Source organism: Brachyistius frenatus, unplaced genomic scaffold (assembly GCF_029030835.1).
Source record: "Brachyistius frenatus isolate BFR_SWC_R1_liver_20210118 unplaced genomic scaffold, ASM2903083v1 Contig_19, whole genome shotgun sequence".
Classification (NCBI taxonomy): Eukaryota; Metazoa; Chordata; class Actinopteri; family Embiotocidae; genus Brachyistius; species Brachyistius frenatus.
The window spans coordinates 5,263,363-5,278,952 of NW_027210618.1; the positions used below are offsets into that span (position 1 = coordinate 5,263,363).

General features: G+C 38.8%; 1 protein-coding gene across 8 annotated transcripts in view; it reads left to right on the top strand.

Annotated features, from left to right (window-relative positions):
- plekha7a (pleckstrin homology domain containing, family A member 7a) overlaps positions 1–15,590 on the top strand; it is a 145,871-nt gene that overhangs the window by 84,609 nt on the left and 45,672 nt on the right. The gene's annotated exons all lie outside the window — the stretch shown is intronic.

Here is a 15,590-nt window from a genome sequence, read left to right on the forward strand (position 1 = left end):
TATTACAAAAAATCTGTGCCTATAACAAGTTTTCAAACCTCTGTATATGATTTCATGCCCCGGAAGAAGGGAATTTAATTGAATTCAGCGCAGAGTTATACACACTGATTAATGTAGTCAGATTAGAGCTAACATGGGTGGAACACCTCTGTAATGAAGAGAAATTCAAAGAGGAATGAGCCTGTATGCTCATACTGTTCTCTATATTGAATACCATTTGCCACATTGTCAAGCTTTGCTTTCTGATAGTTAAGTAATATCTGTAATAGTTTTAATTAGTGTCTCTGGGTGTGTGATGTAGATCCTGTTTGGCTGACTCATTGTACTGTAATATTATGTGATTTGCCCTGCGGCACTATGGACATTGATGCCCTGGAACTGAATGAACACACTGTATTTTGCTCGACCAGGCGTTGGTGGGCAAACACAGATCTCCACACAACTTCATGGTTTTTGCTTGAAGGTTGGTGAACCTAAACAGGAAAACATGTCTTATCAGTCTGAGGAAAAATGTTTGTGTAAGTTTGCAAGATGCACTGACCCCTTCTTATTTAATACATTACATTACCACTACAAATTAGCATGATGTTATGGTTATCATTGTTCATGTTAGGAATTTTTTTTTTGTTCTACTATTGCTGTTTAACAGTTTTTTTTTTAGTTTTTTTTTTTTATCATGGACATAAAATGTTCACTTAAATGGACTGGGCATTATAAATTCCTTACTACCTCTTTCTTACATATAAAATCTCATGGAGATGCATTAATGACCGTTTGATGGGATTTTGTTATTTCTTTTCTAAGCTCTGGCTCTTGCATGTTTATTTTATTGTGGCAGTGGAAGGTGTAACACTGTGGTGACAGGGACTGGACCCAAAATAACTGCTTAACATATGGAGTAACAGTTCTTTATTCAGTGTTGCACAGAGCAAGAGCAGCAATAGCACACAGGCAGGAGGCAAAGACAGATTAAAAAAAGACAGCCTGTGGTCCAAAACCAAGTTGACAGGAAATCAAGCAGAGGAACCAAAGGGGGCTAGAGGAAAGGCAGGGAGTCAAAAACATATATCAAAATGGGAAAAACAGCTGGGAAACAGTGATCTCCTGAGTTTTCCCATTTTTGATCTTGATCCCCTGGGAAAATAACGCCCGTCACAAAGCACGATGGAGAACAACGAACTGGCACAGACTGGCAGAAACAGACAGACTATATACACAAGGGAACGGGGAGACAATTAGACACAGTTGGAAACAATCAGAGCGGAGGTAGGTAATCACACATGAGAGCAGGAAGTGAAGACACCTAAAAAAAAAGAGAGTGAGAAACCAAAATATAACAGGAAAGAAAGTAAACTAACAGTAAACAAAGTCAGGAGAAAGACATGCAGTAAATATCCAACTAGTGACTCACCAGTGATGGAACTTTCACCCATGTGGTGGTATTTGCCACAAACACTTGGCTGTCAGGTCACACACCGTTTGGTGAACGTTTAGGAATGAAAATCTGTCATGTTTTTAAGTGGTGGGTCCTCTCGTATATAGCATGGCAGCAGCTTTATTTTTTATTAGACGTATAAAGGTACACGCAAAGCAATGTACCACGAGCTGTTATAGTTAATATTTTGGAATAAATCTGAGTCACATTCAGTCACTAAATCGTTAAGGAACAATTAATCAAGCTTTTGTAGTTGCTAATCTAGTGAACACATTAAAATGTAATGAAGTTTCACTGCGCAGGCACAATTTCTAGCAACCTCTTTTCATCTTTTCATTTTTCCCTCTCTGTCACCGTCTCATTGGTTTCCATTTCCTGTTCTTTCTATTTCTATCTGTCCACCCCAATCACTTTTTCTGCCATTTTACGTTCCCTACCGTCCCAGTTCTTGGATTTTCTGTCATATAACCCCTATCGCAGAACTCTGCTTATCATTATCACTCTTTTTCTCCCAGCTCTGCTTTATTTGTCTTTTATTTAATCTGTTGTATTTTTCTCCTGAACCCTATTTTCACTTACTTATGTATCTTTTTGTTTTTCTTATTTGTATTACTTTTAATTCCTAAATTAAAGTCAATTAACTCAGATCAAATCAATTTTATCTGATGTTCTTTTCGTTTTGATGTATACTGTACTTGAGCGACAATATATGTGAAATTAAGCTTAAAACTGATTTAAATTTTTTTTTTGTTGAAAAATGCAAATAAATGGCAAGACCTGTGTATGACAGATCTTTCAATGTGATCTTTCCTATTTTTCTCATGTGGGCAGGAAGTGTACCTTTGTCAGCCTCACTTGTCTGGCATTGACCACAGATCCACTCCTGTTTGTGTCATTAGGTTTTTTGTTTGCCGCCCTGTGTCTGCAGCAGTCAGTCGCTGTTCTTCCTCATCACTCCACCAGCCAGTGGGGACTCTTTTCTGGGTCTCATTTGTGTTTTTCTTCTTTTGTGCTCTCTCTCTGCATCACTCCCCCCTATCTCGTGCTCAGTCGCCGTCCAGGTTGCATTTTCCCCCGCCATGTTCTGATGAATCTGTCTTATTAACAGTTGCGTAGGTGTGAAGCAGGCCTGTCCACACCACTATGGTAATGTGGCAGTGACACACACAAAGACACCATGTCTGTGTGTGTATATATATATATATATATATATATATATATATATATATATATATATTGGAAGGTACATGTCCACTTAGAAACAGAATAGCTACATTATTTTGTTGGTCAGTGTAATATAGTATCAACAAAAAGATGCTGTTATTATGTTCTTATGTGAGGCACAACCGACAGCCATCACCTAAAGGACCATCTTCATAATCTCAGTAAAGAAAGTCTGTGTGTGTGTGTGTGTGTGTGTGTGTGTGTGTGTGTGTGTGTGTGTGTGTGTGTGTGTGTGTGTGTGTGTGTGTGTGTGTGTACACGTATGTATGTATGAGTGTGTGTATATACTGTACATGTACATGTATACAACCTTGTTTCCGAATAAGTTGAGGCGCTGTGTAAATTCTAAATAAAAACAGAATGCAATGATTTGCAAATGACATAAACCCATAATTAGTTGTAAATAGACTATAGGCAACATATCAAATGTTGAAATGGAGATCTTTTATGAAAAAAAAAAAACAATTATTTTCCTTCAATCTGATGCCAGCAACACGTCTCAGGGCACAAGGTCATGCTTACCACTGTGTTGCATCACCTCTTGTTCTAACAACACTCTGTAAATGTTTGGTAACACGACCAATTTCTGGAGTTTTGAAAGTGAAATGTTGATCCCTTCTTGCCTGATATAGGTTTTCAGCTGCTCAACAGTTCAGGGTCTCCTTTGTTGTATTTTTCATTACATGATGCTCCAAATTTTTTAAATGGGTGACAGGTCTGGACTGCATGCAGGCCAGTTCAGCACCTGTACTCTTCTATTATGGAGCCGTGCTGTTGTAGTATGTGCAGAATGTTGTTTAACACTGTTTTGCTGAAATAAGCAAGGCCTTCCCTGAAAGAGAAGTTGTCTGGATGGGAGCATATGCTGCTCCAAAACCTGTATATATTGCTCAGCATTAATGGTTCCTTCCCGGATGTGCAAGCTAACCATGCTATGTGCAATAATGCATCCCTGTACCATCATGGATGCTGGCTTTTCAATTGTGTGCTGATAACAAGCTGGATGGTCCCTCTCCTATGTAGTCCAGAAGATGCAGAGTCCATGACTCCCAAATATAATCTAAAATTTTGATTTGTCAGACCACAGGACAGTTTTCCACTTCGCCTCAGTCCATCTTAAATTAAGTCACGCACAGAGAAGGCGTCAGTGTTTCTGGATCATGCTAATGCACGGTTTCTTCTTCACATGGTAGAGTTTTAACCTGCACTTGTGGATGCAGCGATGAATCGTGTTCACAAACAATGGTTTTCGGAAGTGTTTCTTAGCTCAGACAATGATATCCGTTTCAGAATTGTGCCTATTTTTAATGTAGTGCCACCTGGGGGCCCGAGGATCACAGCCATCCAATATTCGTTTTCTCCGGATTCTCTGAATCTTTTAATGATATTATGTACTGTAGATGTTGAAATCCCCATACTCTGCAATTTTACGTTGAGGAACATTATTAGTCTTAGTCTTTTACAGAGTGGTGAACCTCTCCCCATCTTCACTGCTGAGAGACTCTGCCTCTCTGAAATTACAACAGTTTTGTGTGTTTTTGTTTCTTTTCGGACCAAGTTATATTTAAATACTCTCATCCTCTTCCCATGTGCTACTGTGGTTTATTTTTACTTCTTTTCCAGTTCATTTTCTATTGTTTAATAAGTGATGATACGTGGCCTTAATTTCCTGTTATTGGTCTGAGAGTCCGAATCCAGAAATCTATCTTTTCACTCTGCAAACCAACCAAACTACATTTCACTTTGATCTGGACCGAGACCACTTCTTTTTGTTGCACCAAATGTTGATCCTTTGGTCCAAGGCATCTTTCACATCTGATATTTTGGTTGGGACCAAACTGAAAAATCTAAAGGCCCAGACCAACCAAGGTAGGCATGAAAGCACCCTTAAACTAAGCTGATTGCCTCTCAGTTGATTGCCTTCGGGCATTCCAAAGATGTCGAACTAAACCTTTAGACTGTTATGTAAATAAGGCTGTTGTCATGATTGGCTACCCACAAAAAGGAATAACTGGAATTGTAAGTCAATGAAGGTAGTACTTGAATCCTTTCGAGGTCCGGTATGACCAGAGACTTTAATCAGTTAAATAAGATTGGGATTGCTGGTCTGTTCTTCCTTGAGTCGCTGCACATCAGTGCCAATAATCATTAAATTCAGTGACCTTTTGTCTGTTAGGTTTTATCTTAATACTTTAAATTGCCGCTTGGCGTACAATCTCAGATGAGTTATCATCACTGTGTATTTTCATTCTTAATATCAGATGAGAGTATTACGAGTTATATGTTTGGTTGGAAACGCTCATGAAATTCATCTAATTACATTGTACCATTCAAAACAAAGACGGTGTAATTACCATTAACGTATGTAGGAGGCTGAGATTATATACCCACCTTCTGTTAGCTGGGAACCCTCATTATCTAATTGCCTTTGCACCACTGCACGTAATACAAGAAACAGGATTTCAGCTGCTGCTCAAGGCAATATCCAGGACCTCCAATATGCTGCTATTTAAGGCTTTGATGGACCTGCATGAAGCCCTTGTGGTTGTCACTGAGGCCAAAGCTGTTTTGTAAACTTTTATATTCAACTAAGGATGGAGTTTTGCTAAGCTGAGCCGGTTTTTCAGCGTGACCCTGCTTGACATTCACATATTTGTGCACACATTCATACCTTTTTACTGCTGGCCAGCAAGCCTCTCAGCTTGAGCAGAGCTCACCTTTAGATTACCGCCACCCTGTCGATGCCTCTTGTTGGCATACTGTAGCTGAAGAATTTACTGGAGCTTATTTTCTGGTATATATGTGTCACCTTCAGCTCCGAGTCTGCCTGCACCAGCCAGGCTCTTTTTTTTTTTTTGGTTTGATGTCAGCTTTGATGGAGGCATCAGCTCACAGGCCATCAAAGCAGAGTTGAAGCCCCATCTGCGAGCGTTATTAGCAGCAGGGTGCGGTGTGCATGTGTGAGTACGGAGGCCAGCGTCAGTGGTCCTGCTCAACAGGGGTTATCACGGATTAAAGTGGCTAAAGTGTCAGGACTTTGCAGCTTCTTGGAGTACCTTATCAGCTTTTATTTTGGCAGCAAGAGAGATGGAATAACTTTCTTAGCTGCTGCTGTCTAGGTCTCAGTATCTGAAGTGTGTCTAAGACTATTCGCACAACATCTGTCTGTCTTTCTTCATGTCATCGGCTTCATTGTCATAGAAAATCTGGATATTTGTAACATGGAGGCTAGTGGAACTTTAAAGTTTTATTTGTTGGTTGGCTTGAAGAAATGTCAATTTGAGCTTTCACATATTCACATAATCTCAACACCTGCAAACCTTGTTGAACGGCATGATATAGATATCTCTTCTCCTGTTTGTCTATCTAACTGATTTCATGTGCTTATGCGTATACAGGTAGAATAAAAAACTTTTTTTTAAAGTGTAATTATGAAGCGCAGCTTAAAAAAAAAGAAGCCTAGTTTTATGGAAACAAAGCATGTATGCTCGGCAAAAACATTTCCTCTCCAAATGGAGATAAATGGAAATTCTGGCTGTCACGTGACATGCCTCTCCTTTTGTCACATTTGCTCCTCTAAACTCTTCCTCCATGTTCCTCTGTTATGTCCCTCAGTCCCTCTCCATGTTCTCCAACAGCTCTTGTCTGTTATCTCTCTGGTTGTATGCATATTTTCCTGTCTTTGACCTTTCCCCTGTGCATTGATATGGGATCTGTTGATGAAGTGAAGCTACGCCAGCAATGCGATGAGTGCACACATGGTGCTTTGCCAGGGGCGCAGCATGGCAACGCTTTGGTTGACTGTTGCCATAGCAGCAGTGCGGAACTGAAACTTGGGGATACGTTTATAGATTGGAGTGAGCCGTTGGGCAAAGAGTATCGCTCTTACCAATTTGAATATGAAATACATAGCCAGTAGGTTTAAGTTTGATTGATTTAGCTGCTTGCTTTTCTGAAGTTTTTAAAGTGGATATTAATAAATCATCTTATTTACTAGTATTCAAAGTAAATAATTCATCACTTAAGAAAGATGTCAAAGCCACATGGCTGGACTATCAGAACACCGCTGCCAGGCAACAGCGATATGGACGATGTCTAGAAGCCGCAGAGGCTAAAAGTTTAGCAAGTGGGTAATGTAATGGAGGATATGCTCTTATCATACAACAACTAGTCCCGACCCAGCGGTCTGATTGGTCAACTGTACATTTGGAATGTGCTCAAATCAGCATAACAGCACACCCTGCTCATCACTAGAAATATCACTCCGCCTCCTCAATGGGAATATATAATTGGAATTAAATTTCACATAATATGCAATATAATGTTGTCTTTACTTGTTGAAGGCCTATGTAATGTGATCCATTTGGCGAAATCGGGTCTGTTTTGGTCCTTATTTGTCACTCCGAGCACTCGTACCGTAACACCACAGATAGTGACGCACTTAAAATCCTAGCGGCGGCTGGCTTGACCGGTTTGGTTTTAACACGTTGCTAAAATCTTAGAAATACATGACTTTGTCAATATCTTCTTTCAGCAGATATCTTACTTAGAACGAGATTGAGCTCGCTAAGCAGTTTAGTGTTTCTAAGTGCTATATTTATTCAGTTTGAGAAATCATCTCTAGAAAGCAATAAAACGGACTAGATCTCGTCTCTGTTGCTACGTCGTTGCTTAGGGTCGGACTACTTCCTGTAGTGCTGAACATTACATATATTACATTCTCTTCTACTTACACAACTGACTTTTTTCCAGTTGTTAGTCTTACACCATGTATTGCCATGGAAATGGAGATCACGCCAACAAAAACGTTTTATATTTTGAGAGCGAATTGCCCCACAATATGAATACTTTTTGATTACATATTTTATTTAGGTGGTAACATGTATAATTGCAATATTACACTTGGTACAGGACCGAGGCTCTTGTGCTTTGTTTACAGTGACGGCTTGTTATTCAGACTATAAACACCTTTAAAGGTTGTCCCAGTTCAATACCTAACATCAGATTGATATCAATATTTTCATCCCACTCTTTAGGGATTAAAGAAGCACATTACCTTAAATATTAAGGTCTTTTTTTTCTTAAGTACACTTTTACTACTGTGACCATCAATTGAAAAGTCTCGCACGAGGTTTAAAAAAATATGTTTTTAAACGGTCAACAAGAAAACCAGACAAGCTGCCGCTGAAAGACTTCCTGTTCAGCATAAGACAATTTAGCCCCATCAACATCATCGCAGAGGAGCACACTGCGTGAACTGTTAAGACGGAAGTGTCAGGGAAACCAAATTTAAAGTGGATATGTAGTGGGTGGAATTTTTTATTTTTTTTGAGAGACGTTATTGTGAGTAATATTCCTCTGAAACAGGGACAGGGCTTTCCTTACCAACATGTTCAGAAGAAAGTTTTTACTTATCACGACTTGTTGTGATGTAAAACTGTGGTGAAATTTGGGTCGAACAACATGGCAATGCTATAATAATGATCTCCGCTCTTTGTTGCGAATGTGGAGGGTGGAGTGCCAGTGTATTGTACTACTTCTGAATGTTTTGGTGTACAGATGCAAGCTGAAGGACTGCATTTAAATGTCAGCTGCGTCTGTGTGGGCTGACGCCGCTGCTGATTTTTGACATATTTACGTGTGATTTATGGTTGGCCGTGGCTGTGGGAGTTTGCAGTGTCTTAAGTGACTTTTTCCTGTTTTCTTTTGAGTGGTGTCATTAAAATACAGGAAAAAATGTCTTGTGGTAAAATGTCAGCATCTTCATAACAATTACTTTTGTGATTAAATGTGATTAAATGTCCTTTGTGGCCTGTTTGTTCACCACATAGCTCCCTTTTACTCTCACAGAATGGAGGCAAACTGCTATTTTAATGAGCAGACAATAAATGCCTCCTCGCCAATACTTTAGATTCACTGTTGAGCATTATTTTCTTTAGATTGGGGTTCCTACACTGTTATGTTCTGATGGCACAGTTTTTATCTTTGATTATTGGCCTTTTCCCTCTTTATTTAGATCAGAGAAGGAGAATCACAATCTATATTTCCAGTGAGGCCAAAAGGAAAATGGCATATTTGCATTCACTAAAAGATCTCAGAGAAGCTGAACACTGTTTTTGCACTGTTTGTGTTTGAGCCGTCATTAGTGATATTTTGCTCCCCGTGTTCATGTATTTTTTAATGATGGGCTGTAAGTATGCAGCTTGCAGTTTATTTTTGAGCTTCTGGCTTTTGAAGTCTCTTCAAAGAATTGTCTACGGTTTTAGGTCAATTTGGGTAGATGAGTTGATTTCTCTGAAGTTCTTGCCCTATAAGGTCACGTCCCTTCAACCGCATCCTTTCAGTTGTCGAAATTATCCGAGATTCTCCGATGACTTATTGTGGCACTTCAATAAAGTTTGGGGACACAAAAGAGACAGATTAATAAACATGGTAAAGTAGAAACAGCAGAAATATTCTGATTTAAAGTCTCCAGTAGGTCAAGCTTCAAAAACTTGAAGGAAGCTGTCTTGCACCTTTCGTTACAATCTCTTCAAACTGAGATTCGAATGTAAAATCAGTGGAGTGCCCCTTAAAATCTTTAAGGCATGAGGCTCTGACAGAGGTGGTGTCACTGTCACTGGTGTCATTTGTCCAGTTTGTAGATATCGATCAGTTCTAAACTCTCCTGCAACCATCAGTTAACCAGAGGTGGAAGACTTCTACTTGAAAAGCAGTGGAAGCTGCTTCACTGCTTCATCGTCTGCAATAGAAGCCGTCATGCTCAAAGACTGGCAGGTTTCACTCATAATAATTGATGTGGATGTTTTTTTGTTGATGCCCTTAATTCTGATTGTTGCATATCTAAAGCTTCTAGACGCTGTTGTGTTCTAATCATAATAACCAGTGACACCAGTGACTGTGAGTGCCAGCAGGCATACAGTAAATATTAACAGTGCAAATCCATTTAGGTCGGTTCTTAACTTTTGTGGTTGGGCTAACAGCCTAAAGGTCGGATTTGTTGGGTAGTAATAAGCGGTGAAATTAAGAGAATAAAGCTTTTCACCCCTCTGCGGCTACAATCAGTGTGCCTCCGTGCACTCTGATCAAAGCTGCTGCATTGGAACTGCTTAGGTGGCAGCAGTGCGATGCATGATTGTACATTTAACTGTGTTTTCTTATTGAATGATGTTTTACAGAATAGCAGAAAGCTAGGGAATTGTAGTTACCCTAAATTGAACTTTTCTTCTGTGTACAAAAGAAGATGATGAACATGGCAACAAAGACTTCGCTAAGCCCCAGTAGTACTTGTGATAAGAAATTAAACGGATATTATAATCTGTAGGGGAGACAAAAAAAAAAGCGGTCAATTTAGGTTATGATGTTTCACAACCTTTACTCATACAAATAAAAAGTACTTCACAAGTATACCAAAATAAAGAACAATCAGAAGTCAATCTATTATTAGACTGGAAGAGGTTTTCAAGAATTTAATGTCCAGTGACAAATGTTCACCATGAGTCAGACAATAATAGTCATTTAAAATAATCTGACATTACACCTTTTATAATGATTTTTTTCCCTTTTTTTTTTTTTACATCATCATAAATCAATAGTGACAATAGCACCTCTAAGTCTTCTTTCAAAATAAAAGCGCTCCATGGAACAGCTAACACCGACACCATACCTGGCAATAAGTTGAGGAGCTTTTTTCTCAAGTAACAGACTCCCAGCAGAATCGGTCCTTTTTGGCATAACGAAATAAAGTAATGTATCTGGAATTTGACCATTTTATGAAGAAATCTAAAGCTCACACTCCAAATAAAATGGCAAAATTTGGCAAAATCTCGAAAAGGTCACACTTGCGTCTTCATTTTGATAAATAAAAAGAAAAGAAAAGCCTTGTTATTATTGGCAAATAAAGTGATTTACTTTTTATTGCACTAAAAGCCAATGTTTCATCACGGGAGAGCCGAAATTATACCAAGTTTTAGCACTTAATTAAAGAACAATACCTTTCCCTGATAGTAGATTTTTTTTTTTTTACAATCACTTCTATTTAAAATCTTTCCATGGAATACATTATTTAGATTTTGATGAAAATGCAACTCATTTACATTTTCGAGTTTCTGACCTTTCAGAAGTTTGCATGAAATTCTCTTGACAGCACAATGAAAACACAGCTAATGGTTCCCCCTCCATCCCTCTCTCGCTCTCTTTCTCAACCCACCCACACCACATTCAAGAGATTTACATTTTGCATCTGCAGATAGAAGTTGGTAATGTACTGAAACTGCGGGCTGTGTTGGTGTGTTAGAGCCTCGGCCTGTAATGGAGGGCAGAGAGTGCTTTCAGTCTTAGTTTTGGAAAACAGAGAATAACAGGGGGGAAGGCACATATTCGTCATCTAAACAGTGACACAAAGATGGAGTAAGAAAAAAATGAAAGGAGAACAAAAATAAAAATCAAACCAAATAAGATCATTTTTTTCTTGCCTTTAAGAACAGCAGTGGGGAAGCAAATGTGTTTAGAGAAATACATCTTTATGGATTTATTTGACAGGAGAGTGTGTCAGAGAGAAATACAGTACGAGGTAATTATCTTAGATTCTTGGACGAAGGAATGCATTACGTTGCCAACGTGCCAAGTGTTTTTCTGTTTGAAACTAATATGACAGATTCATATACACACACACACACACACACACACACACTCCCCTGGTTTCAGCCCGTCAACAATAAGACATCCAGCGGGGGAAGCCTTGTCTGTCTCACTGCAATAAGACAGCAGCAATACTGGAGCTGTCATCATGCAAAGATAGTCAGAGCAAGCTGGCAGTCACATTTTGTTGGGATTTGTTGCCCGAGTTGTGTGTCGTCTGGTTTTTTTTCAGTTCTTTTTTAACTGTTGTACAAATGAACCCTCAGCTTACAGATACAACATTTATATATTATTCACAGCTGTTGCAAGTATGCAGGTGTAAATATGTAAATGAAAGTGAACACAAACAGGTCTGGCAGAAAGGTGTAAACTTAGGAAGACAAATATTTGCAAATGAAAAACAATATATATCAAAACTAAGAAAGGTTGAATTGAATAAAAAAATAAAAACAAAAACATACAACAATACAGTAACTAAAGCAAAACTACAACTTATTGTGATTCATTTGTCTGTATTTCAGTAACATTTTGCTTCCAATTCGAACAGTATGCTGGCTACCATGTTTCAAAGCATATTGTATGGAGAATATATTTTATTATACATTATGGATGAGGACATGGCACAACCAGGTTACCTGTGATCACTTGGCTGAAAAGAAAAGAAAAACAGCTCTGGGTCTACAGCGGCTTATCCCTTATCGATCTGCACACTTACAAACGGGAACGTTGGACTTATGGAGAAAGCTGACAAGTGGAAACAGGATGTTGGGATGGTTTGTGGAGCCACAGCGAGTGTGAACAACCAATAAATGCAAGTTACGCTAATCCACCAATGAATATACACTACAAAGAAATAAAAAAGAGAGTCCTGATGTTTGTGATGGAAATCTATTCATGCAATACATGCAGAATCTCTGAACGGCTAAAAAATGTTGTGTTAACTCTGCTGGTTAAACAGATTACAACAAAGAAATCAGCCTGTCTGAGTATTTGTGTCAAATTAAACATAAATCGGATTGACACATCGTAGGACAGTCAGTGCTCCTTTAATCCGTGAAACTAAATTTAACTCAACGTGGCTGCACTCAAACATCCATACAGTCCATGTAAATTCATTTGATAGTGTTGATTGTAAATGAAGAAACACATAGACTCTGGTCTATTTCTAGTGTCCAATATATTGTCTTTGATTTGACTTTGATGGAGGCTCATAGAAAGGCAATACACTATCCAAATATAAGAAACAGTCACACCTTTGATTTAATAGATATTCAGCCAGTCAACAATAACAGTTTATATTAAACAAAGGCCCACTTACATAATTTAGTTGATGCATAACATTTTCAGTCTTCTGTTCCTCAGGCTTTTAACAGGAACCAAGTGAAAAAGACAAAGTGATAAAACTATTGACCAATTTATAAAAATGTAAAAATATGTTTGATTATTGTTAGTGTATTTTTGAAGTGGCAAAACTTCACTGGTTACACTGCACCACTGGTAAAGCCAGCCTTGACCAAAGCCAAGAAAATGAAAGCTGTAAAAACTCTTCTTGACTATCAAACAGAAGTAATACTTTGTAGATTTTATAGTTGTAAAGCTGTGTAAATAATATAAACCTCAAGCTGTACCTGTATCCTTGGCAACTGAAAAACATAGCCATCCAAAACATGTCTTAAAAATAAATAAGAACATGATTTCCAACACATTTTTCTTTTTCGCTTTTTAAAAATTTAAACCGTGAAATATAAGAATAATAATCCAAAAGTAAAACAGGCTGCAGACAAGAAAACATCTTAATATTTTATTGTAGCAGGTTAGTGAATCGGTTTGAGGTGAGCTCTGGTGGAATGCACTGTGAGCTATGCAAAAAAAAAAAAATCAATGTATGGATGGCGAGTAGCTGTCAAGAAGCCGAGCCTCTTCAACTGAAATCCAAAAACTGAGGCAAAAGAATTAAAACCTGATCTCAGGCCTGGGTCAGACTCACATGTCCGCTGTTTTTTAAGATAGAGAATTATTCCTGAAACCTTACTGTATTTAAAACAAAACAAAAAAAGAAGCCTGGTCATCAATGACAAAATCACATTGTACTTACTGATTCCTGAATTGTTTGTTTTGTGGAGACTCATTCAGTCAGTCCTTTTATCATAGATGCCGTAGTTCTGTGGCTCTCTTTCTGCAGCCTTGTCACACTACTGTATGTGTTACTATCCTATTCGATTCCATACTGCACACTGCTTCTTTCTTGGGACAACTTTGTCGGTCGTATTTTGGGGTATGATGGATTTTACAGTAACGTGAATCCAACCTACATGGTCCTCAGTGGGTATAAAAATTGATATAATCCTTCTGGCTTTAGATATCCTGATATTAACTTGTATGACCTTAAATTGCATGGCTGAAAAGCTGACCCAGCATTCACAGTAATTAGAATAAATCAGTCACGATTCATTCATTCAGATTACAACACTCTCCACCATGCACGCGGAAATCCATGGTAGACCATAAAATGATAACTGCTGTGTGCCAACAAGGCTGCTAAGGTGGACCGATTTCTCAGCTGCCATAATTTCACGTTAGAGCAAATGTCTTCAATAATTACCAATTTTGGCATGTTCTGTGGACCCATTATTGCCCCTTGGTTGGGCCTCCCTCCATCTCCCCATATTGTTATGCCTTTGACCACAGCTGTTGCTGCCGTGAAGGCATTATGTTTTTAGGTTGTACATCTGTCTGTCCTATTCTTATGAGTACCATATCTCAGGAATGCCTTGAGGACCTTCAAATTTGGCAGACATTTTCATTTGCACTCAAGGATGTACTGTATAGAATGTAGGGGTCAAAGGCCTTGAAACTGTGATAATTGTATATATCTTCTGTCCTGTCAGGTTGCCGATGTGTGCGAAACATCTACGTTTTAGAATTCGTAGCCTGTTTGCAGCAACATCCATATTTGAAACGTTGTCTACAGTCATAGCTACAACTTTGTGTTCTATAAGAATCAGATGATCAATCAAATATTGAACGTAAACTGCAACTTGATTGGTTGGTAGAGTCATACAACAGCAAGGCAGTAATTTCTGGCTGCCTCACTCTTTAAACCCTCTATAACGCATCAAAATGATAAAAAAAAAAAAAAAAAAAAAAGAGTAAAATTCTGCATTTTTGACTGTGACATAATGTCTTCAGTCTCTCATGCGACTGTGGTGTCTCGAGTGCCTTTGGATTAAAGAGCGGTGCTAATTTATCTTCTTGAAGTAAACAGTTGCTTAAGACAGTCCTCTGCTTTGTGCACTTTTACTTTTCAGCTGTGAATCTGGTTTTTAAGTCTATTTTTCAGCTTCCTGTTGTGAAACAGTCATGTAACATAATCGCTCTTTGCTAACCTGAAGGTCCAAAAGGAAACTAGATATTGTATGCACCCACACACACATTGGAAGGATTCTACTCACTGCCCTGCAAGGTGTGTACTGTGGGGACAGTGTGGAAATTTAGGACAGTCTGTCTCCAGGTGTCAGATTTAGTCTGTCTTCTTTACACACACACACAGACACACACACACACACACACACACACACACACACACACACACACACACACACACACACACACACACACACACACACACACACACACACACACACACACACACACACACACACACACACACACACACACGCGTCTGTCACTGGCATGCAAGATATCCAGAAACATCCACAAAAGCAGACTCTTGTTTTTCACACCTCATCCACGCTTCCCTCCATAACGTCTGATGTATTGTACACACTTGCTTACTTTGCTTTTAGAAATAAAGCTGATTATAATAAGTTGTAATTCACACGTTGTAATGAGCAAAATTACAAGGAACCAGTAGAAGGGAGGATTTTGACATCAGGCTGATATTTCTTTCACAGTTGCTCTGTAGATGATTCAGGAACACAAATTGGATCTAATTTAGAGTCACACATAAAAGGTTTAATGACCATGTGAGATCCACCCCTCCATCTCTCCACTCCATGCCACCCCAACCCCTTGCACTCTCACTTTTATTGTGTCACGTTATAATAAACTGTCTGGTGAGATGGAAAAAAGGCTGAAACCAGAGTAACTACAGCCTCTGTGCTGATAGTCAAGACTGTAGAGTTGTGTAGTAGTTGTTTTTGGCGCAACTTCACTTACGTCCAAGCTGCATGGAGACGGAAAGAGTCTGAAGAGGTCAAAGCTCCAACAACACTCGCAGTATACGGAGCAAATTTATTGTGCCGCACAAGAGGCCTCACTACCCGGGCCT